Source organism: Toxorhynchites rutilus, chromosome 2, assembly GCF_029784135.1.
Source record: "Toxorhynchites rutilus septentrionalis strain SRP chromosome 2, ASM2978413v1, whole genome shotgun sequence".
Lineage (NCBI taxonomy): Eukaryota > Metazoa > Arthropoda > Insecta > Diptera > Culicidae > Toxorhynchites > Toxorhynchites rutilus.
The window spans coordinates 89,154,728-89,182,391 of NC_073745.1; the positions used below are offsets into that span (position 1 = coordinate 89,154,728).

At 38.6% G+C, this 27,664-nt stretch overlaps 1 protein-coding gene across 6 annotated transcripts in view; it reads left to right on the forward strand.

Annotated features, from left to right (window-relative positions):
• LOC129771653 (insulin-like growth factor-binding protein complex acid labile subunit) overlaps positions 1-27,664 on the forward strand; it is a 671,410-nt gene that overhangs the window by 45,313 nt on the left and 598,433 nt on the right. Inside the window, exon 2 of one of the 6 annotated variants that reach the window (XM_055775519.1) lies at positions 17,316-17,361. The exons of the other annotated variants lie outside the window; for them this stretch is intronic. The gene's annotated coding sequence lies outside the window, so the exon portion shown is untranslated. The remainder of the gene's footprint in view (positions 1-17,315; positions 17,362-27,664) is intronic. 6 annotated transcript variants of the gene reach the window in all.

Below are 27,664 nucleotides of genomic sequence, written 5' to 3' on the forward strand. Positions count from 1 at the left end.
AAAACGACCTGACAAATGAGCACTGTTCATGGATGACTTACAATCTTTGGAAGTTGATACAGATTAATAACAACTATCTCAAAAAAGCGAAACTCAAACCCAATGATGTAGGTATAGGGGAAATGTTAGTTTATGTATCAAAAAAAGTCAAAACTCTGAAGACAAAATGTAAAAAAGAACATTATGAAAATATACTCAATAGCTCTAGTCTTTCGAATGTGTGGAAAATTTGAATGAAATCTTTGGTCGCTCTAAACCTAGGGAGCAAATTAAATTGAGAATTGATGGAAAAATTTTAGATTCAAACTTTGATGCTGCCGAAGAATTCAATTGTCATTTTACATTCATAGGTATGAGTAGCTCCATCTTTCTGAGGCCCGCTAGCGTTAACGAAGTAAAAACTTAGATAAGTCAGTTGGACTCTAAGAAAAGTAAAGGTTACGATAATTTCCCAGCAGATGAGTCGGTTTTCTGAAATTATTTCTGAAATTTTCAATAAAATAATCATTACTGGAAATTATCCAAATGCTTTAAAAGTTTCGCCAGTGTTCAAATCCGGGGACACCTGTGATCCTTCGAATTATCGACCTATTTCTACATTATCGGTCCTCAATAAAATTTTGGAAAAACTTTTAACAATTCGGCTTGTGAACTTTTTGTCTGCCAACAATGCTTTGTACAAATATCAGTACGGTTTCCGGGAAGGCTGTGGTACAATGACCGCTATCACTGAGCTTGTTGATGAATTGATAAGTGGAATCGATCATAAGAAGATCGTAGGGGGCTTATTCATCGATCTTAAAAAAAACTTTCGACACCCTGAACCATGAAGTTCTTCTGAAAAAACTGTATCAATACGGGATTAGAGAAGTTGCCAATGATCTGATAAAAAGCTATCTATGTGATCGAAAACAATTCGTTATAATTAACGGTGTTCGCAGTAGCTTGTGCCCAATTGACATAGGAGTTCCCCAGGGAAGTAACATAGGTCCTTTGCTTGTTTTAATCTATACCTAGGAAACCTAAAACTTCATGGTGCACCAAGACTATTTGCGGATGAATCGGCATTATTCTATCCTCGCCATAATACTCAATACTTCAACGGTAATTATCCTACTATCAATCTTACCAAAGTATATGGTTTTCCATTCGCCACGCAAAAAAATCTTCCAACATCCTGATCCGTCTGTCTGTAGCTTAACGATTGAAAAAGTCGCAAAAAGTTTTGTGTATCAATATTTTGAAGAAAAAAATAGAGCTATTAGGATCTTGAACATTTTCTCTATCCAAGCGTTGAAGCTACGCGCATTCAGTTTAGTGTTTAAAGTTAGCTGAATAATAAGTGTATGTCGTTTGGCCGTAGAATACTTTTGAGACTCAATATGAAGATATGGTGAACTCTTCAAAAAGATGTTGAACATAGAGAGCTTGGAAAAAGCCGCCGATATATTGGAGAATTCAAGCAGAATATTGTAGGAGTTATATGAACAGAAACATGAGAAGGTATTGTTGCAATAAGTTGAGAAGCCAAAGTAATACTATTTGGTTGAAAACATGAAAAAGGGCAGTACAGTGCTTCAACTACACTCGACAAAAAAAATAAAGGAAGAAAGTTTTTTCAGTTTATTAGCAAAAAATGTGTTAGCCCACAAAATCTTCAAAGGAAAACAGCAAAAATCGATTTTTTATTTCTTCCCGATTTTGTTGCCAACTACACCTACACACAACAAGATAAAAATATGTACATAACATATTCCAATTTCTGAAAGAGGAAGCTTCAAAATGATGTATATCCTATCTGTATGCATTGATGTTTCACGAAGTTACAGACACTCAAAATTTTCGACTTCAGAACTCAGTCTTTCATTTTTTTTTGTCGAGTGTAGTACATACATTTAAAGTTTATATTTAGTTTGTTTTAGACGGATACAAAGTTTAAACGTTAATTGGTGTTTAACTTGACGATGCCAAAGGCAAATCTCGCTCAGAAAGCTCCAGCATGTAAACAACAAATGAAAACGTTACAGCAGCGAACAAAATTGTACAGTAAAACCTGTTTTTGTGCGGTTTTTTTTGTGCGAATTTTGTTTTGCGCGATTTTTTGTTCATGTGCGGTTTTTTTTTGTACGATTTTATTTGTGCGGTGTATAAAAAGAAACATATTACAGAAACATTTAGTTTTTTTCGATAGTTTGTATGCATTTCAGTGCGAAAAAAACATATTTGCGTCTCAATTATCCACTTTTGAAATCATTCCCCTCCTCTCATCAAATGCTCTAAATTTTTGCATGATATGATTTCTAACAGCAACACGTTTCGACATGCAACTAAAATCACAAAACAGCCACGCGCAACCGAAAAGGCAAAGTGTCCCATCGCAAATCAGGGAAACAAAAGGAAATTGACGGTGAATGGCGTGGATTTGAGTTATTTTCTTGGGGGAAACTTTTTTTATGCGGTCCCTATCTACCGCACAAAAAAAAACAAATTATGTAGGAAAATAATCCTTTTTTAACATCGACAATTTTGCGAAGCCTCTGAATATACACACCCAATCAAGAAAATCGTAACGTTGAATACACAAAGCAGGAGCAGGTATTCCCATTCCCAAAATTCATGTTGCACGTAAAAATATCGCCTTACAGATAGGTGGAATTAAAACTACCGTTTCTACTATTGAATAATTGCTACCCACACTAGACCAAAGGATTTTGTACCAACCTGAAGAGGTATGAGAAATATCTACCCGTGGAGCATTACTACCTGTACTTCACCTAGAGATTACTACAAAAGGACAGCTTGGGACGAATATTCAATCAGAACGAACATAGTCGTGAACAAGTAACTTGCACCAATCCAACCAACTGTAATAGATTTGAAAGAAAACCAGACAAATGGATAGAATCAACTTCAAGAAAGCTTCACTGCCGCTGAGCACAGTCCGGGAATCAAGTTCAACCCGCCCTATGAAAAGAACATCGCCCAAGAAAATCAACAAACAGCCGAGTGATGAATACGCAGTTTGTAGTCGGAAGCCAACCAGAATGACAAATCCAAACCGGTGGATGAGTAGTAAGACGCGAACCACCGAAAGTAAAATATGCCCACCAACAACCGTGGCCATGGAGCTGAAAAACGAGGACGAGAGTGTGTACATCACGCCGACCGCTGGGAAAAAATCAAGGATATCTCACTGTAGCAATTCTCATCAATCGAATGAATTTATTCAGAGTCTGCGCGAATCGTTGGCGGAGAAAGCCAGAGCGATAGCGACTGCACAAATAAGTGAAGACGAGGATGAGGAGATAAGCAACGTACCCATCGTTAAGGAATCGTTCATTTCAAATTATAGAAAAGGATTAAGGGAAATATGGCAGAAGCCAAAGCTCTCGGTAATAAATGATGAACCCGTGGCTAATACCAAACGAGCAAACGATGATGGCGAGATGGACGATGTTCCAAGTGCTAAGAAGCCCCGGATATCCCATCCTGAGGAGAACGAAGAAATCAAACAAGATGACGTACGATTCACCATGATAACAACGAGGGCTCAGAGGCGTCTGTATGGGGATATCTACGATCACGATTTCATCGAATATCGGGAACAACTGGTCACCATTAACGGGATAAAGCAACGATGTGTCATACTGGAAGAGCGCCTGGAAAGGGAACGAAAAGACGGGGATGCTACCGCAAACATTCGATGGGAAATTTTTCAGCAAAAAGTGCTTTTCGATCTGGCCAAGGAAAGATTTATGCAGCTTCGGAAAAAGCTGAGAATAATAGCGGCACTTACGGACGAATTCGATCGTTTTGATGATTATATGTTGGCCCGTAGATTAGAGGCTGAGTTGTTATCGATATTGTAATTGATCATTCATTAGTTCTTGGTTTAATGTATTGTTCTTAACATATATGTATTTTCAATAATAGTTAAAATGAAACCCAATTTTTCTTGTTTTATTATAAATAGAGGCGCACCCTTTCATCGTTCAAAGATTCAATCTATAGACCATCCAATATTGTTCCACATCGCATACTTTTGATGTTACGTAGAATACCTGAATGGCCAGGTTCATACAGAATAGAAACAATTGTTCGCACAATGAAAAGCATCAGTTATGCAGAAACCAAAAAAAAACTTCCATAGTTTATGTAGAGTTGTTAATTTACAGACAAATGGCGATTTTCTACCGGGAAATAAGAATACGAAACCGATATGAGATATAGATCTAACCGTGTAGTATTGTTATCTATATTTCATCTTCATCTCATAAAGAGTAAATTGCAGTTAAACATTGGTCATTGGTCATTGAGGCACCTTTGCATACTTGAAATCTAAAAAAAAGGCAGCTATTTGAGAAGGACCAAAGATTTATTTCTTAGTGTTTAACTCTCCTGTACTCGCGTGCAAAATCATAATCAGAGATCGAAATCCTCTCTCGGATGCACGATAAATATTCAATCAATCAATCTAGTTTCCGATGAACCGTGTATTGTTGATATTTTCGTCTCTTCGTTTTCACCGAAAATTCTTTTTCAGAGAGAAAGAGATGTGGAAAATCTCGTTCTCGGAAGTTCAACGAGAATGCTTTTTCGTCTCTCATTTGGTACTGAAAATATGGAGCGAAAAATCATAGCTAACTTTACCAACGTTAATTTGTTAGGACAGCGTCCAAACGATCTGCATTTGGACAGCGTCTGAATTGTACAAATATTAATCCATCTCATGTTCACTTCACGATGAAACCCAATATTGCCGCATATTTTCATGCAATGTTTTCAGCTGTACTGAAGAAGTGGAAAACCATTATCGGCATCAAGGAGTCACTGAAAACGAAACCATTTTTCGGCAATCATAACTCACCGAAAAATAAAAATCGGCTTTGCGTTTCTCGCGAGAATTGAAGTGAGCGTATAACATTCTCTCGCCTCCTATATTCTCAGCTATTTTTCCCTGTGGGTGAAAACGGATGTTTTTCGTCTCAAATCGGCGAGCATTTCGATCTCTGATCATAATACGTATACTCGCGCACGGTGTCACAAACCGAAAATTGAACTTCTCTGTAATGTTGCCATTGTGTATTTTTCAGGCTTTATTGGCATTTATTTGAAGAAGAGGGTATTATTAAATGAAAAAACTCAAAAAAATATGTTTTCTTCGTCTTTATTATGTTTTAATAGATCATCTAATTCAGCCTCCTCAAAACAGAGTAATTTTTGATACTCCAACACAAATAACAAAATTCGAATTTTTCTCTGTAATTAATTAAAAGTAAGCAACTGAATATAACTCGTGGAAGTATAAAGAGCTATAAAATAACATAAAAACGTATTAATCGATTGTGGTTTCGTTGGAATTGGAATCAGAACATAGCATAACTGCATGCTCGAAACAAACATATTTTTGTTGTTGTTGCGTGTTTTTCGGGTCTTTTATCGAAGAGAAGAATGTATAACGACTTTCTAGATAATCACCAGATGATAAAGGTTCTGGAATATAAAGTTTGCATATTCCTAATATTCTTTGTCTCTGTATTCTTGGTAAACTAAGAATTAATGCCTTTTTTGGATGGGGCATAAAAAGATGATATAAAAGGATTTCTAAGAACTTTTCTGTTTCTTGTTTTCTTGTCGATATTGTTCATTATAAAAAAAATATCCCCAATCTGTAACTGTTAGAAATTACCATAAGCCACCGATTAGTTTATAGTTTACTGTTTACAATTCTTCCACAAGTGAAATTCTTTCACAAGTGTGTATATGTATGATCATTATATTTAGCGAATAACTATACGAAAGTCAAACATTTATATTTTGCTTTTGAACGTATGAATCTAACGACGAATATGTTAACGAATAGGTAATATATGGATTTATTCAATCCAGTTACAAAAGGGACTGAAATCAAATAAGAATAGTCCGGTAATGATCGTATGCATTATATTCAATAAAAATTCCACGCCACTAACATTTCATTCAACAATATTCTAGAATATGAAAAAAGGCACTTGTCCAAAAAAGTTACTCTTATACTCGCGTCGGTGTGTCAGACCGAAAGTGTTAAAAAAGTGATAGACGCCAACACATGCGATACGCTAAACGATGACGAACGACGAATAACGAAGCTAGGGAGAATCGCAAAGTCGTGGTTTGGATGTTTTCTGAGAAATGAACAAATTATTGATTTCTCGGTCTGACAGACCAATGCGCGAGTATAGGAGTGTTAACAAAAAAAATCTACCTCAAAAACTATAATACCTACAAAGCTTCTTTTAAAAATTGTTTCTGACCAAAAAAAACCTGCAGAACGTGTCAATCGCAAAAATTCACACATAAAAATGTCACGAGTTCAACATTAGTAGTCATTTTCCAAATGAAACAAGAACAAGTTGTTGTTAGGGAAACTCTTTTCCTGTAGCAGTGCCCTTCTTATGATGGATGACTTGTTGGTAATTGTGTGGGCTGTTCATATAATTTTGTTCAGAAATTGAAAAAAAAAGTTTTTTTTTTGGGAAAAAACAATTTGATTTTTGATTTGTTTTTTCAATTTGATTGATATTTTTAAATGAAAATTTCCTACATATTATTCTTTATCCAAAAGTTTGTAGATATTATAGTTTTTTCGTTAACATTGAAAAAAAATATTCAATATTTAAAAAAATCACTCAGAAACTACAAAATTTTGTATAAAAAATTGAACGTGGGAAATAATTCAAATGATTATAAAAAATAATAGACAAATAAAAAAAAATCATTGAGAAAAAATAATTTAAAAAATTCAAATTAATTTTTTTAATTTTTTTTTTGAAATCTAAAAAATATACCGTTTTGAATCATATTTCGGACACTTTGTTCTAATATCTTGAAATGCTTAATGCACTGATGATGTAACTATAAAATTAATATCACAATTGCTTCTTTAGAGTAATCCCTTGGTTTCACTATCATTTCATATGAGAACTACATTTGAATTATAATCAAGTGTAATGTAATTTTCGTCCAAAACATTACAAAACAAAGTGCCCGAAATTTGAATTCAATCTGTCCGAAATTTGATTTAGTGTCCGAAGTTTGATTTTTATTTGCTTCATTTGAAAAGCATTTTTTTCGATGATTTTTTAATGTTTTCAATCAAATAGGTGCCAAAATAGAAAGTTTAAAAGCATGTTGAACTAATTTATTAAAAATATCAACCAAATAATAACTATGCATAAAGTTTAGACCTGTTTTCTGCATCATATGCCTTAAGCGTCCGAAATATGATTCAGAACGGTACGAGTAGCTCATACCATTGCCTAGCCTTTTTCTACTTAGAAGCATGTCAAACGAGAGAATTTACACACAGAAATGTTACGAGTAAAACATTATTTTTTTTTCAGGACTCTCCATATAAAAATGTCATATTCCAGAAACTCTAAAAGATAGAAAGTGGACGTCTCCAACAAAAGTTCATATTTAAAAAAAAATCTAAAGGTTCTTCGAACACATTAGGCCGTATGAATAAAAACAAAATTCACCTTTACTTTACTTCATTCGAGCAGTCGAGCAGTGAGATTAAGTTTTTACTACGTTTGGTATGAATAAAAGAAACAACAAAGTATTTACTTTTCCAAAATGGATGTTTAGCTGATTTCGTATGAATAAAACAGCATTCATCAAGTATTTACATCGTTATTATCAAGTATGCTCATGAGCATACTTTGGATCTGAAAACACTATCATTCGTTTTGATGTCATATCCGATTTATTTTATGAATTGATGCCAAATTATCCAATTATCACGGTGTTTCTGATGCAAAAAACAGTAGAAGATGATTCTGAAGTATTTCGTTGTCCTTCTGACTATTCGTGTTGATGGAAATTTATTTGAACCAGACTTTTTTGAACATATGTTTTTTCATAGATTAATCTATTATATTTAGGCGATCAATGGTTAGGGTGATGAACGAATTACAAAAATCTGGCATCACTCATTCTAGTTTATGTTGATTGATGATGGTAGTGGATTGTTCGGAAAATAATTTTTCGAGATTTTTTTCATGAAAACATAAAAAAAAATAAATTCTATTCCTCCCATATTTTCTATTACTATCGAAAATTTTCAGAATTTTCGGAAGGTGTTATTAAAACTGGTATCCAATAAAGCCATATATTTTTTTGTGCTCTGCCTATTTATTCTAATACTGACTCTGACTCTGATAAACCTTGATTATACTATCGGAATGTATTTTTTTGGATCACTATTCCGATGATGTTTATGCATGTTTCTATTATAGTATAATTTTTCTTCTAGAGCTCTTACAGCAAGTCGAGTTTATATGCAATGTTGCGTTGAATTCCTCTATTTTACAAGACCCCTAGCGCTACATCACTGCGAACACAATTCAAACAACACTTACAATCAATAGATATTGGGTCACATACTACGTGAACTGGAACGGACCCAAACAGATGGAAAACCCATTTGCGGTCGGAAACGTGGGGAGATATCGAGGGGAAAAATATTCGCCGGAATGTGCGGTTCTCGAACCAATCGACCGTAACATTAAGCTGTTATTAATAAAACATTATCTGCCGCACTGAGTGAACATCAATCTATCGGCGGGAACGCGTGTATTCAAGAGAATTCCGCAGATCGACCAAGCAAAGAAGGAAAAGAACCCGAAAAAAGGTCAATCGAATGGGGCGTAAGAGTTATAAATAAGTTAATGAGAAACAAAGCCAAACTGTGACGTCTGCAAACGGTGGCGGTAAAGAATCCGGTAGGGTTAATACTCGGAGGCGCGCGAACGCATTCGGGGCAACAATCGCGTGGATTCTCATAAATTATAGAGCAAGGTACAAAAAGTGCTGATGAAGGGGTCCTTGGAGGGCGGGTTAATGCTCCGTCCCGGGTAGACCGGCTGGACTAATGCATGGGCGGGCTGCGGTCCTGCTGACTGATGATCGGTTGGTGCATAATTGATACCACAAAGTGGCGGTGGCGACGGGAGTGAATCCAGCTTACCACCACGTGGCTCACGAAACTGGAACAAAGCAGCACGGTAATTGGGTTGTTTTATTTCCCCCTTGTGGCACGAATGAGTGTAATCTTGTTCCAGTCGGAAATCTCCGGCGTATAATTGAAACAGTGTTTGATTGAAACAATATTAAGTTGGATTTTTTCATGGTAGAATAGATGCGTACTCTAACCTTAAGTCCTGTTGTGCTTTTGGTGTTATCACGATCGAACCCACGGATGTGACACGTCAAGCTGAGAATTGGATCTTTTTCGGGTCGGGAAATACATTGCCCGGTAATGAGCACGGAAGGAGGGCCAATTGTTGGCGAAGAGCGCCGAAGAAAACATTTCCGTAAAACAGATTCAATCTCGTCGCAGTTAATCCACCAGTTTTGAGCTGCTTTTTACGAACACTCGTTCTATCTGATGGTAGCTCGGGATATTTGCCGTTCCGCCGGGTCAATGCCGAAACGCGAACCTTTCTCTTCGCCCAAGACAAAGCGTCGTGGGGATAAGCAAAGATAAACCGACTCTGACGTTTCGTTCCGATATCAGCAGTTTCCATCTTGGCAGCATCTGATCCGTCCCGAGTCCCCTCCTGCGATGAGCTGCGATTCTCAAGTATGTAATTTTATATCCCCGCTGCCTCGCGCCCCCAACCAATCGCCAAAAGTCGGGCCATGACTCCCGATTGGTAGGGCCTCTGCGTCGATCCGTCCACCGTCATTTAACTCATGGGTTCGTTCCACTTGTTCCGCTGAAAGCAGCTTAACAGTGCCGGCAGCGAGTGTAAGTTTGACTCGCCGGGTTGAGGCGGATTTATCGTATTGCCTTCTCGAAACGGACGCGAAGGATGATGCAAAGCAGGGTCCAGCGGTGAGGCTGGTGAGAAGGCACTGGTGCGGATGTTCTGACATTGGCACTCCGTTTGACTTGCTAGCCCTCCCTCCAACGTCGCTCAACCTCGCAGAACCTTCACCACCCTGTGTGTTCAGAACGTTCTTATTTGTTTGGCCGTATCCACGCGCACCACCGCCAGCAGTATTTAGCCCGGCTGTGGTGTGGTGTTTTCACTGCTAATATGTTAATTAATTCTAGCGCGCTCTTTACCACAACTCGCTTTGCATCGAGAGTTCGGGAGAGACAGATGAATTTAATTAGAAGGGATCACTTCTGGGTCGAGTAATACAGTTTGGCTTTGATGTAGTTAGAAAAGCACTACATTCCGAAAAATCCTTTTTCATGATAAATCCGAGCCAATTGGGCGACCCCTCGCACGAATCCTGGTAATTCCGACCGTTTACAATCTTACCCGGAGCGAAAGGCCAGAGGAAGAAGCGTTGAATGCTGCGGCTTTTGTTGTATGTTTTCCGCCAATTCGGCAGCGAAAACGGAGTGCTGATGAGCAGCAATTTTCTGAGATGGGCCAACTTTCGGACAGAGCGCGCGTCGAGGATGTACCAAAACACACGCCTGATTAGCGGATGTGTGTTGTTCTTGCACTTTTTCCACGAGTTCCTCCGGACGCTCCCCTTCCCCCCTCCCTTGGGGTTTGGTGTTTTATTTTTAGTCTTCTTTTCGCGTCTTTCGGATGATTACCCGCGTAAACAGCGAGATCACATGCATGATTGCTGGCACTCGATGGCTGTTCTTCTCGATGTGCATCTTTGCAACGCGAACCAAATGTTGTTTGCGGGACCGAGACCGAAACGCTGCTGTTCTGAAGCTGAATTCCTTTATAATGATTAACAAGTCACGTACTCTCGAAAGAGGGGTTTGTTAGGAGTGAGCAAGTGCACCGACTCACATCAATAGACTGCTTCTCCGGCAGTAATTGAATCAAAATCAAGTGGAATCGTGAAGGGAGCAACTGCACCATTTTCATCGTTTACATTGTTCGTTTTCAGCGTTCGAATCAAATTCTTCTCAACCGAGATGCCAGATCTGCGAAAATATCCGTAGATCGGTGGATTTGTTTAATTTTTTACCAAACTATGGTTCCATATGCAAAAGCATTGACGGAATGCAATATAATACGTAGTGATACGTCAATATGTATCCATTCCATGTTTTTTCTTCCAAAATATATATTTTTATTAAGGCTCTTATGGCGTCACGGGGCCGGGAGTTCAATATTTCGACAATGTTTGCGTTACAACTATGTTAGTAATATGTAACCGATTACTCGCGCTTGGCTGGAGGTTAGTATTACAAGTGTTCTCATAATTGGGATGTTGCAGTCTGCAATGTTCTCTACGTGCGCCCTACACAGGATGGTCCATGGTTTATAAATCCTCCATAAACCAAAATCCATAATCCAAAAGATAAGCTGTCTAGAAATTATATGCTTATTTATTATTGACCTGAAAAATTGTTTCAATAGCTTAAACATTGTTTTGAAAACAGCGTAAAGAGATCACAAATCTGTATTTAAACTAATGCCCGCTCGGAAATTCATTTCGAGAACGTCGTTTTATGTTTGCTGAAACGGATATGGTTTGCTGAGGAGCGTCAAACGACAATGAAGTGTCTTTGTCGAGGCAGATGGAGAAGAAATTTGGATTGAGTTGTCCCCAAGGGCCCTTCTCAAGATTGAAGACGAATTAAATGCAAACATTGAAAGTCCTTAATTCAAGAAGAAAAAGAAGAATAAGAAGAAGAGGAAGAAATGCATTTAGTTGTGATTGTGAAGTGATACAAGAATGGTCTCGCTAGCTCGCCAAGCATTATGCTCATCTCTCACAATCCCATTTGTTTTCTGCCGCCGGACTGAACGGAACCGAATTTTTTGGTAAAAGAATATAGTTTAATTATGCAATGCTCACGAATGCCGCTATCGATCGATGATTCTAATGTTTCTATAAGCAACTATACCATCCACCTTCTCATAGAATACACTGTATGATCTAGCATGGGCGCGGGGCTCATGTCGAGTGGAGCGCATAGATCTCGCAGGGTAGCGTGCTCTTTTGGAATATTTTTTGACGTAGAACTACGTCTTTCATTAAGAGTGCCAAATCAGAAAATAGGTCAAGTTTTTATGAACTAAAATTAACGCTAATAACTTTTTTTTTACGCGAACGGATTTTGGCGATTTATATACCAAACGAATCGGAAATTCCCTATGATTTGTTTGATATGCTAAAGGGTGTGCCACATCAAATTGCATCACGGAAAAAACGCTGTAGAAATTCGCCCAGTAGACCGATCCTTTTGAAAATTTTAGACAGTAAAATAAAAACTATTAAACAACTTTTGGCATTTTCTTTTTATTCATACTTCGAGCCCAAGCCCGTATGCTCGCACCTTCCTCTTTACCCCGTCCATAAGGTTCTGTACAACGTCAGGTTGTAGTTTTTTTAAAACAGAAATCCATTTTCTCTTGAAGTCCGCCTCCGGTTTGACAACTTTTGGGTGCTTCCGGAGGGCCTGCTTCATAATCGCCCAATATTTCTCTATTGGACGAAGCTCCGGCGCGTTGGGCGGGTTCATTTCCTTTGGCACGAAGGTGACCCCGTTGGCTTCGTACCACTCCAACACGTCCTTTGAATAGTGGCACGAAGCGAGATCCGGCCAGAAGATGGTCGGGCCCTCGTGCTGCTTCAATAGTGGTAGTAAGCGCTTCTGTAGGCACTCGTTAAGGTAAACCTGCCCGTTTACCGTGCCGGTCATCACGAAGGGGGCGCTCCGCTTTCCGCAAGAGCTGATCGCTTGCCACACCATGTACTTTTTGGCAAACTTGGATAGTTTCTGCTTGCGAATCTCCTCCGGAACGCTGAATTTGCCCTCTGCGGAGAAGAACAACAGGCCCGGCAGCTGACGAAAGTCCGCTTTGACGTAGGTTTCGTCGTCCATTACCAGGCAATGCGGCTTCGTCAGCATTTCGGTGTACAGCTTCCGGGCTCGCGTCTTCCCCACCATGTTTTGCCTTTCGTCGCGGTTAGGAGCCTTCTGAACCTTGTATGTACGCAGGCCCTCCCGCTGCTTGGTCCGCTGGACGAATGAACTTGACAAATTCAGCTTATTGGCGACATTCCGGACCGAACTTCTCGGATCACGTCTAAACTGCTTAACTACGCGCTTGTGATCTTTTTCATTGACGGAGCATCCATTTTTGCCGTTCTTCACCTTCCGGTCGATGGTTAGGTTCTCGAAGTATCGTTTTAGTACTCTGATGACCGTGGATTGGACGATTCCCAGCATCTTACCGATGTCCCGATGTGACAACTCCGGATTCTCGAAATGAGTGCACAGGATTAATTCACGACGCTCTTTTTCGTTCGACGACATTTTTCCAAATTTACGAAAAATTGACAGTGAAGCATGGCCAACGTGATCTATACACTCTTATCTGATTATAAGCGAAAGCTGAAGATATAATTCCTAAAAATTAAATTTCTACAGCATTTTTTCCGTGATGCAATTTGATGTGACACACCCTTTATACATTACAATCTCATAGTCTGTATATGTTTTAAGTTGATGATAATTGGAAGCATTCCCATTTCCTCATACATTCGTTCTGTCCATTTGTGTGCTTTCCCGAACCGAGCTGTCAATAACGAGCAACGGACGGAAAATCGTAAGATGTAAAGTCTCCACGAACAAAGGAAAAGAAGAAGAACGAAGGGGAATATTTGCCTAGAGTATAAACAGTGGATCTCGCTGAGGCAAACTTTCATTCTTCGCGAGGAAATCGATTAAACAACATCGTTGCTGGGCGAGCTGAACGGCGGTGGATCGAATGCCTTTCTCAAGGCAATGGGGGTGGAGGAGTAATATGATAGATGAAGTATATTTTTCCAAGGGCCCTTTTGAAGGTTAAAGACGAATAAACTGAAGAAGTTTAATGTCTCAAGCAAGGAAGGAAGGCAAACTTTCAGTATCGTTCTGTATTCAAAGCAACGAATATCGCATGTTCTTCCTTGTTTTGTGTCATCACTTGTCTTCGTTCCGAATTTAGCTTTGGACGCGACCAAATTACTCACTAGCCGATGACTCTGGCATTGCAATCATTGCATCAAATTGACACCATTGCATTAAGTTTCTGAGCAAAACAATAGTGTGGGGAATCATCAAGCTTGGTTTATTGTCAGCTCACCAAGATAATAAATGTTTAGGATTTTTTTCAGTGATTTGGTTTTACATGATGATAGGAAAACTCTCTCCACAAAGGATTACAGCTAAGCTAATCTAGACTGGCAATATTAACAGCAAGGGCTTCTGTTGAGAAGAGCACAAAACGGAGATAAGTTTGTGTATATTTAGTTGCTTCAAGCCATCGATATATGGATATGTGTGTGCGTACGTGCGTGCTTTATAACCCGTACGTAAAAATAGTGCATCTTCGCTACGCTGAAACCCCATTTGTATCTGCTCCCGTGTGCATTGGCCCTGTAATGATGCAACAATCGCCTAATTTTTTTTATGCTTGATTGACGATTGTTTGGTGTTGTAAATTATGCAGTTGCAATGATAAATATAAACAAGAAGCGGGAGGGAAATATTTACGCTAGGGTATTGGTAATGCATCTCTGCTGAGGCAAATATTCAGCCTTTCTCCAAGCAGTTAACATTGTTTGTTTTTTGTCATCAATGCATTGAACTGACGCTATGGTCAAGCAGGGGTTAAGGTTGTGCACCAAAAAATTATTTGGGGAATACCAAGTTTTTTAATAAGTTATATTATATTAAATTATTTATTTATTTGGGCTCGCGTGCCTGTCGCAAAACTACTTTCAACTAGGTTTGTATTTGCGCTAATCTTGATCATAATGACGCAGTGCTACTCTTTTCGATGTTATGGAGATCTCGAGCATATATTGTTCTGCGTGCACAAGAATGAATCATCAAACAATTATCATCAAATGATTCTACAATAAAAAAAACATTTCAGAGCGACGAAATTGGTGGAATGGTTATTTCAAAATTTTCGTAGCATTATAAAATAATATCTGCAGTTATAAACAAGCGACTTGCATTAAACCACAGCATAGTTCTACGTCAACAATGCGGCCGTGTCTTGAACACAACCTCCTATAATTTTTTTCAGAGCGAAAAGGCGTGAGTGTGAAAAGGTACAGACATATATTGGGCATGCGTTAATAAGGTGCAACAAGAAATAAAGTAGTAGAATTTTTTTTAGTGATAATTTGTCAATGGAGGTGTTTTTATAAGGTTTTAATTATATGTAATCCTATGCATTCTTGTAAGCACTGTGAATTTTCAGATTGATACACGCATGGGTTTTCATTTATTTGAGAAGTAAAAATAATAAAGAACGATTATCGGTCAAAAATAAACGAATGAATAACGAAGGGAAAATTATATTTTACTTTTTTCCTATGTTTTAATCAGTTTTCCTCATTTTGCTAATGACATCGGTAGGGATTATTTTTGCGAACTGCCGAAATCTCCATTTTGTGTGGTATCAAGGATGAAAAAAGTGAGAAAAATATTATTTTTGTAAAGTTGTATAGTACAAGTAGTAATGCAAGCCCTGAATCTCAAAAACACATGGATCTAATATTTGGTTTTTACAACCATGTTTCAAAAAATATTGGAAATTACAAGGGCTCGAATAACATATCTAAATGTGCAAATCGTACGAATGGCGACTTGTAACCTTATCACACCACCGTTCAACCCTGATTTCTAATGTCGAAAAAATACACTCGAGCACACACACTCAGAGTCCCCCACTAGGCCCCATAGACAAACAGACCCGATCCGAGGTCCCATTACGGTCCTCGAGCGAGCAATAAAAGACAACATTCTTCAATTTATTTCCCATCCAATCGAACCGCAGGCTGGCTGGCGCTGGCGTTGTGGCCACTCGAGAACGCCTCGGCCACAACCATCATCATCGTTCGCCACCACCGCCGCCGGAAGATGTGCTCGCGTCCACGGTGAGCCACTTGGGATCGAGATCGACAGCGGGTGGAAATGCTCATCTCAGTATCGGCAATTGATTGCGTTTGCGGCTTTCCGCTTGGTACGCTGGTCTCGCCGGTGGACCGTGAAGGTGTTGTCGGTTTGAAGGTGATTCTCTAACGCTGTCAGCTCGAAGACGAACCGAAACGCACTGCTTTTACGGGTGATGTAATTGGTGTGCAAATCGGGGAACATGTGCGGTTGGCTAGCTCGGGGTCATGTTAACCAAATACCTAGCAGCCGGCGGCACTGTTTGGGAAATGATTTTCTTTTCCGGTGATTTGCCTCCAGCTAGCATAAACTATCGAAACGAACACGCCAACGAGATTTGTTCCAAACGGTGTAAAATGTTTTACGACAAGCCACTTTAGATTGGATCAAATCGATCGGTGTATAAAAAGCAACCATCAAATGGGGAGGCAAGTCAGGGGTCCATGGCGAATGACGAAATACTTGTTGGTTTTGTTTTGCTTTACGGTCCAAAATTCAATCAACTAACGAGTTGCGGATGTCGTTGGATGACGTATTTCGCAACGCTTGACATAATCACAATCAAAATTTGCGTTCATACTATTTGCCTAACTCAAAAAGAGTCCACTCTTAAGTAACTTCTTGTGCTCCGGCAAGAATGGTTAGCCATCATCACTCGAAGCAATAAAAGGTCAATTTTGAAGCGGTGCTTGAGCGCTGCTTACGAACGCACTGACGGTCTAATCTGTTAGCAATAAAAATGAATTTAATCAAATTTATCTCTCCTCCAGTGTTCGACCTTCGCTGCCCTAACTGGGTTTAACGTCTGGGATGATTTTTCGGTGGACTTTTCCCGGCAGCGGAAGAAGTAAACTCCTATTTGCTCTCTCTTTCGGTTTTCGGTGTCTCTGGACCCGCATCCTCAGCGATGATGAATGGTTGTCCAGAAGACTCTCGCCGGGAAGGGGCCCGAGTTGTTGTTTTTCCGCTTCATCATGTTTTGTTTCGGCCCTATCGATGAATGTATTGCACTTGGGACAGAGGAAAGGGTACGGTGCAAAACGGTGCGAGGAGGAGTTGTTCACTGATAGAGTTGGCGTGACCCGAGGCAGTCAATTTGACTGATGGTGGTTCATCACGTGAAGTAAATCGGTCGGTCGGTCCCAGGCGAAAAGGGTTCGCCTAGAAGAAAGAGTTTCGACTTACGGACTGAATTACAATCTGCCGAGAACTGGTGGCGGCAGGTGGGGTTGTGTGGAATCCTTTTTTCCACACGCACTCTACATTGGGTCGGTAAGGGTTTCGGTAGATGGGGAAAGTTTTTCCTAAAATTGACTTGAAGCATCCATTATTTTTCCGTAATAGAATGTAAATCAATTTAGTAACATAATTTTCTTTTATTTTCTAGGTAAGGCTGTTTGCGTGAAACATTGCAGCGATAATTTATGAACGTGGTAAATATGACTTTTGATTATTCTGAATAAGTTCAGCCTTTAATCCAGCTTTTCGATTTAGTCTACTGTGTCTATGGTGAACCAACCAAGGAGCCTCTTAACCTGTTGAGACCCGGATTGTTTTCGCTGCGCTTATCATCAATGTCGGTCCCAGCTTAAAAAGATATTTATTGTATAACAGCAAAATAGTCGAAAATTCAACTATAAAGCGATTACAGTTTGTAACACATTCGGAAACAAACAATATATTCTTTGAGTTTCTGATTTTGTAACTGTCAGTCCCAGTGTTCCACGCTTTCTTAACGCGAAGCTCAGTGTCAGTCCCGAGAGACCGACGCGGGGCTTAACGTGTTAAATAAAGGATAAAACACACATTCAAATGGACAGCACTAGGCACTATATTCGTTAGACACTAGGTGCATTTTGCTTAAAAAAAATCATGCGACTTTTTCCCTATGCAGTATTTGGTAAATGTTTCGCCAATTAAAACAAAATCTAAAAAAAAGTTTTCGTGACTTGAACTTTGCTTATTTACGTTTTTGGTGGAAGCAGAATTTGTCCTTCTGCAGAAATATTCTATCTTTGTGAGGATAGATTCCAGCTACACGTATTAGGTATCTCTCAAAACAGAAGTACGGAAATTCAGGAAACGTTTATTCGAAATATTTAAATTCTTTGTCGGACTGAACTTTTTTTCATTAAAGCGTTGATACAGCACAGATTCAAACCGGAAAACCTTTAGAAATGACAAAAACAAAGTACGACAGTCGAAGTATGTTCATTCAAGCACTATGAATTAACCCTTATTTTTTGCCACTCTTACCCTCAATATTACTCAAGTTAATTCTGGATCTCCAATGCCAAATAGCAATATATTAGTATTTTAGTGCTTGTAGCATTGGTTATGCATTTAAATACGAATAAAAATGGCTAATTCTAATATACGGCTTTTACTGGCTATTATATATGGCCTTTATTGGACTGACTGCAATCGGTGACTGTTTTAAACTCATTTGTGGTCTAGATAGCAGAGATACGATAAAAACATATCATATCATATTTACTTCTCATTCCATCATTTCTTTATTGGAGGGAAAAGCCCACAAAGTGGGCGCAAAACCTCATCTTTTACGTATCAACAGACTACATAAAATCCTACAGATACATTTACTTAAACCTAATCTTAAACTAAACGCGAACACATTAAAAAAGGTCTGGATACAAAAACAATCAATTAATAAGAAGAACACCGTAAAACAAATTCTTAAGCCTAACACGGGACACATTGAAATCGAAACAATTGTAACACTTATTGAACGCCTTGCATTATCGGCTCATTTGCATCGTAGTTCGTACGAAAGACTGGGACGTTTAAAAAATAGTAAGAACGTAGATTCACGCGTCTGATGTTGATGTTCAGTTGTTGCAATAATGCACCACAATCAATATCAGACCGCAACAGATCAGCGATAAATATAGATTTTGAAACGTCGCGGCGAACGCTTAGTAACTGTAGGTCCATCAAAATGCATCGGCATTTATAATCTGGAAGATTGAGCCGATTCCTCCAAGGTAACCAACGAAGAGCAAACCGTACGATTTTTCTTTGGATGGATTCGATGCGATTCACACTGTTACCGTAAAAAGGAGCCCATACTACCGAGCAGTACTCCAGTGTTGAGCGAACCAAAGATGAGTGGAATGCTTTCAAACAAGAAACATTCCTGAATTCTTTGGCGAACCGAAATATGAAACCGAGTTGACTTGACGCCTTGGCGGAAACGTAATCAACCTGATCCTTAAAGGTTAGTTTCGAATCAAGTATGACACCCAAGTCTTTGATGTTTGACTCACGATTGATAATATGATCCGTCAGGCAATATGCGAAACAGATTGGCGATTTTTTCCTGCAGAACGTGATAACTGCACATTTTGAGGCGTTTAGCACCATTCTGTTCTATTGACACCAATCAGCGAAAACGTATAACAGCTGCTGCAGAAATAAAGCGTCACCTCGGTCCTTTATAACAGAATACAATTTGAAATCGTCGGCGTAAGACAGCTTCATGCAACGAATAGAAAAATGAACGTTGTTCAAATAGAGTAAAAAGATGAAGGCTCCTAGGTGACTACCCTGAGTCACGCCAGAAGATACTGGAAACGATTCGGAAATATGATCACCTATTTTTACTGCCATATGTCGACCGGTGAGATATGAGGGAAGCCAATTAAGAAGAGAACCGTGGAAGGCAAGTAACTCTAATTTGGCAATTGCAATGTCATGATTAATTTTATCAAATGCAGCCGAGAGATCGGTGTAAATAGCGTCGATGCGTCGAGAGGTTGAAGATCGATGCTAATGGTGAGAACAAAACTTCAATACAATTCTTAATGACGAGCGAAGGTATTCCGTCTGGACCGACGGAGACAGAATTCTTGAGACGGAGGCTAGCTTTCGGTACGTCATCACCCGAAATTGGCGGATGCGACCCAATGTCACGATGTATAAGAACCTCACTAGCGGCAGCTGATATATGGTCTCTAGACAAATATTCGTTGACGAAAACACTGCTAAACTGCGACCGGAACAGATCAGCAATTCCCACAGTATCCGTTGCCTCTTGATTTGCATTGAACATAGAAGAAGGTAACCCTGACTCTTTCCGTTGATCATTCACGTGTCTCCAGAAACTTTTCGGATTCACTTTAAGCTTGTTTTGAAGTTCACGTTGATGGGCTTGGTAAAGCCGATTGTTAAGTCGCTTATACTGTTTGTTGGCGTTGTTATAATTCCATTTTGACACGACCGTACGCTGCTTGCAAAATTTCTTTAAAGCAGCACGTTTATATAACTTTAGTCGCATCAGTCGAAGATTGGACCAAGGTGGGTTAATAGGTGGGGACGGAATTTTCTTTGGTACGAACTGATGCATAAACAACTATATTCGAAAAAACGGATGAGGCTGCGTTCGCGTCACAATCTCGAAATTCGTCGTCCCAGTTGATATGATCAAAAAAAGCGATCATTCCCTCGAAGTCAGCTTTACGATAATCGTAGGAAACGGTGTCTATTGTACTACGAAACGAACAAGCCTGACGGAAACGTAATGTTACTTGCAGCGGTGGATGATGTCTGCATCGTTTGACTAGTGGTTCGAGTGCCTCAAGAACCGCGCAATTAGAGGCAAGTTCGCGGCTGACGAAACAAAGATCGAGTAATTTCGTACAATACTCCCTATACCTTATACCAATACCTCCCTAATACATTAGAAACCTTAACATCAAAAAAATGTTTCTTTTCTCTATTATAGTGACTTTCAACACATTTCGGTTGGTTCGTCACTTTTACTTCCATTTTTGGAAGAATGTTGGTAGAGAGAATTGAACTCGTGATCTCTGCGTGAGAGGTATGGATGTTACCACTACGCCAGATCGCCTCCTCAAAAAATTATTGTTATGAAATTTATGAAATATGTATGAAGATATTAGTATTTTCTTTTGTTCTCTGTTGAACAACGCATCACATATATCATATTTAGTATTGTTTCGACGTTCTATGTGCGGACACAGTGCTGATTCAGGACTAGTTTTTGGTGTCAAAAAATTTTCTCTCTTACTAAAATCGATACGCCCTATTGAAAAGTTACACTCATATTTCCTTCATTCCAAATGGAATACAAACTTTCATTCGAATCAAAAATACATGTTTTTAAAATCTGCATTTTTAGGACGATTTCATTTGGATTTGCTCATATGACTCATCTTAACGATTCGTCGTTCAATCCAGAAAATCGTCACCACTTCAGGAGCATTGATAAAGTTCATTTGTTTGCTCGTAAAAAGCGTAGAGACTTACATCGAGCCTTGCGGTACATGATTAGTTTGTACTTGATAAAACATTTCCAACAGTTAATCACAAGAATACCAATTTGAAAAACGCCATAAGCGACCAGAAACTTCCTAGCGTTCTAATTGTCTAAAGCCGCTTTTTTAAAAATCTGTCATGTGTCTTGCTAATGTAAAGTGTATCAGTGCACTATGTTTTTTAGAGTTAGTATCGCCGATGTTACCCTCAAAGTAGAGATCCATTTCTCTGCCTTACTGAGAGGCATACCGACGAATTTAGCAGTTGACGTGTTTCAATGTTCTCGATCATTCTATTAATGATCCTTTCATTTGTTCTTCCTGCGGAGATCATCGAGGTGATTGTGCGTGGATTTCTGGTCATTATTGGGTTTCCCCCCGGTTTAGTTTGCGGGACTACGATTATCTTCTTCTAATCTGCTGAGATACAGTCAGATTACCAAATGCTGGATCCAGGAATAGAAATCGTAAACCTTTTATATTTCATCCTTTTTTGTATGTATGGGAAAGGGTTTGCTTTCAATTTTCGTAGAATCAAACAATTTACGGAATTAATGTAAATAAATATAGAAAAAAAAAATCGACTCGATTGAGTGACAACCCATCAAAATCTGCAGCAAAATTGTCATTCTCAACAGGAATAGTTATTAATGATTAGTATTGTTTATTAGTTTATATGACTGTTTAATAAAAAAGTGACAGGATTTCTGATGTGGCACCTTATTTGAAAAACGTAGTTCTATGTCGAGAAACTAATGTGGAAAATGAAAAAAAAACGTACTGTTCTTATAGTTTTTTATAGCCACCCACTATTGGTCCGCTTTGTTATGACAATTTTGTGTCAAAGTTCTACGTTTTGAAATGTTATTTTTTTCATAATAACCGCTGCTGTTATTACTGTATTTTTCCTAAAATATCAACTATCAATAAGTGTTGATAGCTGTTAACCAAACCAAATCCACCAGGGGGCAACCAGCGACGCCTATAAGAAATATCTTCACCGCAGTGAATTGATCAATCGATGTTTGCTGACCCCCCACGCACCTCACACCAGCCCAGTTGTTTTCCCGAGGCAATAACTCTTCCTAACTGCTTGTACCCCCACACCGGCTTACAATCCAATTAGAGTGGTACCGCACTTTATCTTACACGCAATCGATCGAATCTTCGCCGGATTTAATTAGTATCGGGAAGACAAATCCCTTCTTGATGCATTGGGAAAATATCGGGCCGATTGCGGGTGTGAGATGGTGGGAAATCATTCCCCGACACTCAGACTGACAGTTGAATTCATGTCCTGGCAGCTGGGTTGTAAATACGGAGAGAATTTAATCACGGGTTGTTCACTCCTTCACTTGTCCCGTTTTACCACCCAGCTTCCCCATCGCTGACTCGAGGACTCAAGCCTCGGCGACCGAAGATGTTCGACACGAAATGACTAGAGCATACCATTTGAACTGTCCTATAAAGCGATCCAGTTCGATGACCAGCAGTAACTGAGCGCGAGTTGTCCGTGGGTGCTATAAAAAGGGGGTGGTGGAATGCTTAAGGGGGAGAACAACAATTCGATTAGGAAAATACAATTTCCGTCGGTGAGATAGGAAGCGAGCCAATAGCAGGGATCAGCTGGTGGGAAAATTGGATGTAATTCCACTGATTGTGTATCATTAGCCGTGGGTTGGACGGAACGACAGCAGCTGTTGATAGAGTTGCCCAGCAGTTGACATCGCTGCTGTGTGTTGTTGTTATCTTCAAGGCCGGATAACCTCGGAAGTTTCTTTGTAATGAAATATTCAAATCGTGGGGTATAAAAAAACAATCATCATAATGAAAAAGTTTAAATGGTTTTTCATCAATTTGCGATGACGGTGTGGTGGAAGTTTCAGAACAGTTTGAGAAATAATTTTTCGAATATAATGGTAAAGGACAATCCAAATTCATTATACAATTGATGAGGATACGAGGCCGGTATTCCGGGAAGGTCACCTGCTGGACCGGATTTGTGGTGTTCCTCAAACAGCTCAGGTGCGGAAATATTTTCAATAATGGCTCAGAAAGTATGTGTTTGAAACTTATCAGAACCTTTCCTGCCCAGCGATTTGACTGATTAGTGCCATTAACACTCAGCACCTTAATCAACCGATCCGAGAGCCCCGAAGATTGGGGTCAATTTTCTTTTTTATATAAACAGACACTAGAGCAAAATTTGCACAAGAAGAGACGATAATTGAATAATTGAAGGGTAGCAGGCTCCAGCGAAAAAATCCCGATAAATTACCATTCTCCAATACGAAGGAACGGCACGGAGCGAAGCGAAAATCCACCCTGTGCGAGCCAATCCCAATCTAGCTCTCCCCCCTAGGAAACACAGCCGGGAAAACCCATTTAACTTTTCCATGAATAAATTTGGGCTTTTCGGCAGAGGCGGCTCTCTAGTTGGACCAATTTTCCGGCCAGTGTCAAACCAACGTATCGTCGTCGTCTGCCCCCGGTCCGATTCTTGCGAATCCGTTGTCAACGACCTGTTGAAGAAACTTTTCGTCGTTAATGTGTTGTGCTGGTTATTTCCCAGCACCAAAAGCTTTACGCCGCGCATAGGCTCACGCGCGTTCGGTTGCTAGTTTGAATTGTTAATGGCAAAAACAAGCACGAGACAGCGGAAGCAGCCACCCTATCGCAACGCCGGCGGTAAGTTGAAAGCGCGTTGTGGAGGCTTAACTTCGCATCTTGACACTAATGCGCGGCTTATCTATTCCCAAGGAAATGGAATTATTTTAATTTGATCAGCTGAGAATGATATCAACTCCGTCGCGATCAAAAGAGGGTTACAATGGCCTTTTTTCCTCTAACGTATAGATAAAACTAGAAAACCGGTGATTTGATTTATGCGCAGCCATAGTCGAAATTTATTAAGATTACTTTAAGGGAGTATTCTAGTCTGAAAATTTGAAAAAAAAAATCAAAAAATTTTCCTTCATATTTCTGTAGTTTAGGCATTCAAGAATATACTCTAGAAGGGACATATCGAAAATCATATTATTTACCGAGTTAGAGCCATTTTAGTGATGCGGTATCGAACCAGGTACGGCCATAACAATGAACTTCAAACGCGTTTTTCTCGAAACTAGTTCTTTCAAACTGGCGTACACGATATCTCAAGTTCTTCTGAACCTATTCATGTCGAATTTATATGGATACAATCGTAGGCATCTCTCTATCGCATAAACCTCTGAAAAATGATATTTTTTAAATTTTACTATTTTTAAAAATTAGGAAACGTTAAAAATTAATTTTTTAAACCACATTTTGTTTTTCACACGGCCGCCATTTAGTAAAAAAAGATGTTTTTGACTTGTCCGAGATTCATGCGATAGTAGCATCTTTACCGATTCAGAATCTGTTCGATATTTTTCTGTTTCAGATAACCAGAAGGGCTGGAATCGTGTAAGCCATGGCACAACTTTTTTTTAACCCTCTCACTTCATCAGCTCTTATCTATTCTAGTTATGATTTTTTTTCTCCGTTCATTGTTTGTTTTATTGTTAAAAGATAGACGAACAAAATATGATATAATGGATAGTAAAAATATTTATTTTTTATTTTTATGGAGCTCGAAAAAAGTTCCAAATTCGTGTCTCTACACTAGAATAACCCCTTAATCCAACTTACAACCAAAGATGCCTTCTTTTGTTGGGTTTTCTTTTTAAAATTTTCCATTTTTTCCATGCATCGAATGGAAAGTCATTATGGGTAAACAATCAAACCGCCTTTTTTTTTCAAATATATACAACTATTATTTTTTGATGAAATAATATGCTCTTGAATATAAGACTGTTTTCTTGAAGTCTATTAATAGAAGCAATAATAAATTTCAACCATCACGAATAACTTTATTTTCAAACACTGAAAAATGTGTTTCCGTAGAAGATAGTTGAAAATAATAAACATGTGGTAAACTCTGCCAAATCTAACTGAAATCTAAAAAATCTTCGATTGAAAACACGGTCGAGAATTCTGAGTTGTGTTATAAAATTCAGATTCAATCTTGTCTATATTTGGTCCCGAGGAAGACATCCGGCTCCTTAAAACATATGTAACTGAGCCTGAGGGAATAGACGAATTAACAATAAAAAAAATTGTCTATATTTTTATGCACTTCAATTTCACTGGCTGCTGATATTGGACTGAAATTCAACGAAAATTTTTAATGAAATAATGTCGAAGTTGCATCATGGAGTGATTAAAATTTATTCTATTAAAATTTTGCCAATTTTCCCCAAAAGGATGTTATAAGAAAAATATTATTAATTTTTTTTTTCCAAAAATTGGCATTCATTTTTGTTTGATAGGAACATTGTACAAATATTGACAAAATTTCACTAAAAATTTGAATGGAATTTATTCAAGCATACAAATGAGACACAGTTCAATGTAAGCAAGATAAGACTTTTTTAAATATAACGAGAAAGGTAACAGGGATGTCAGATGTTTTGACGTAGGACTACGTCTTTCTTTTCTATACTGGGGTGTAAAATCAAAGTTTCGAAGACGAAAGCGTTACGCTGGAGACCGAGATTTTGAGCGTTGATAGCTCCTAAACAACTGAACGAAATGGTATGATAAACACTTCATTCGAAAGATGAAATGTCTACGCGTTATATACTTGTTACTTTTTGATCCAAAAACTTGTTTCAATAGCCCTAAAATTGCTTTCAAAACAGGCTATTGAAATCACCAATCGGTATATAAGCGAGCGCCGCTCGGAAATCCACTCAGTTATAATTGAATAGCGATTGTAGCATGTTGTCGCTGTTGTGGTGAAGCTAACTTCGTTCATCATGAAAGCGCTGATGAACGGTGTCACCAGGAGCCTGTTTGTGCACCTTAGGCCTGAAGGGAATCCATCAGGAGGAGAGTGATGCCACTGAAAAGGCGACCAAGAAAGTACCAGCATCGAAAATTGGTTCCGCTTATGACATCGGAGCAGCTGCCACACACACACACACACACACGCGCACAGCTCTTTTCGTTTGCTGGTTATCGAGAAGAATACGGAAAATAGTGATCGTTGCTGAAAAATAATCTGCCAGTTCCCCTTGGAATTAAAAATTACATTCAAGTGAAAGAGTTTATTTTAATGTTTTTCATTCATATAATACTGCGATCAATTGCATTTAGTTTTGTGATTTTTCAATCAAGTGCAAATAACAGGAAATCTTCTGAAGATTATTCTTCCCCATCAGTAGAATATTTTCGTATCCAATATTATATGCATAAAACCTTGTGCCTCTAACGTAACGCTCTCGTTTTCCCCCAAAGTCCCCCAAATATTCAATATTCTGAATTGATTCAGATGCAACTAAAAACAAATGATCACTAAATCAACGATAGTCCTACGTCACCCTTGCGGTTATACCACAGGTATAACCCACTTCCTGTTTTTTCGAATGTTTTTACAAGCCTTCGCAATCTTTTCTACAGAAAAAATACACTCAATTTTTTATCCCATTTGTTTATTTTATTTAGGCTCATTAGAATTCAGCTGTACCAGAGTCGGATTTAATCGTGTACAAATTCATCGTTCATACATATGGTTTTCACAAAAGCCTTTTCGGAATAAAAGTGTTCCTTTTTGTTCTATGTTAGATAGGCTGGATAACGGAGACAGTTCATACGAGACTTCCAATTGTTGTTGTTATTAATAGCACACCTAGTCCGATGTTTCTTGTTGCAATTCATGCACAATGTTTTTCAAACATGCAATTTCCCTGGTATATTTTTATATTATGCATTTTATTGAAAAAATTGTCGTGACAGTTCGTTGAGTGAATAAATATCAATCCTCCCAGTGTGAATATTGCATCTTTCACAGCTCATTATTTACTTAATATCTTGCTCAACTTTCGTTATTTACGTGTGTTATTTTCGAAGAAAGACCCGATAACAAAATTTTGTTTACGAGATATTCGTTCAGTATCTGATATTTTCACTAAGAAAAAATTTTCAAGAAGTCTTACATACTTTGCAATCTTCTCAAATTATCTTGACAAAATCAAGCATCGGAGTTGTTCAAATGTCTTCAAAATGAATTCAGCATCTTCACTAGGTATGATATGAGACCACCATGCCAAATTCAACGCATTAGAAAAGAATATTTGCTTTGGAAATTTTCGGACATTATCAATGTAACTAAATTGGGTTTTATTGATTCAATTGAACTTCTGAATACATATACTTTCTTCCATGCGAGAACTTATACTCATTTACTTCAATTATATTATGAAGTTATGTTTCTTCAACCAAAAAAAAAAACAAGAGAATATATTATGAAAATCAGGATCTATTTTTCACTTCTCTGTTACAGAATGATCAGTAGCAGTAGCTGATACTGTCAACTCCACATATCGCTAAGCCTTAACATATACCGTTGACTGCTCGT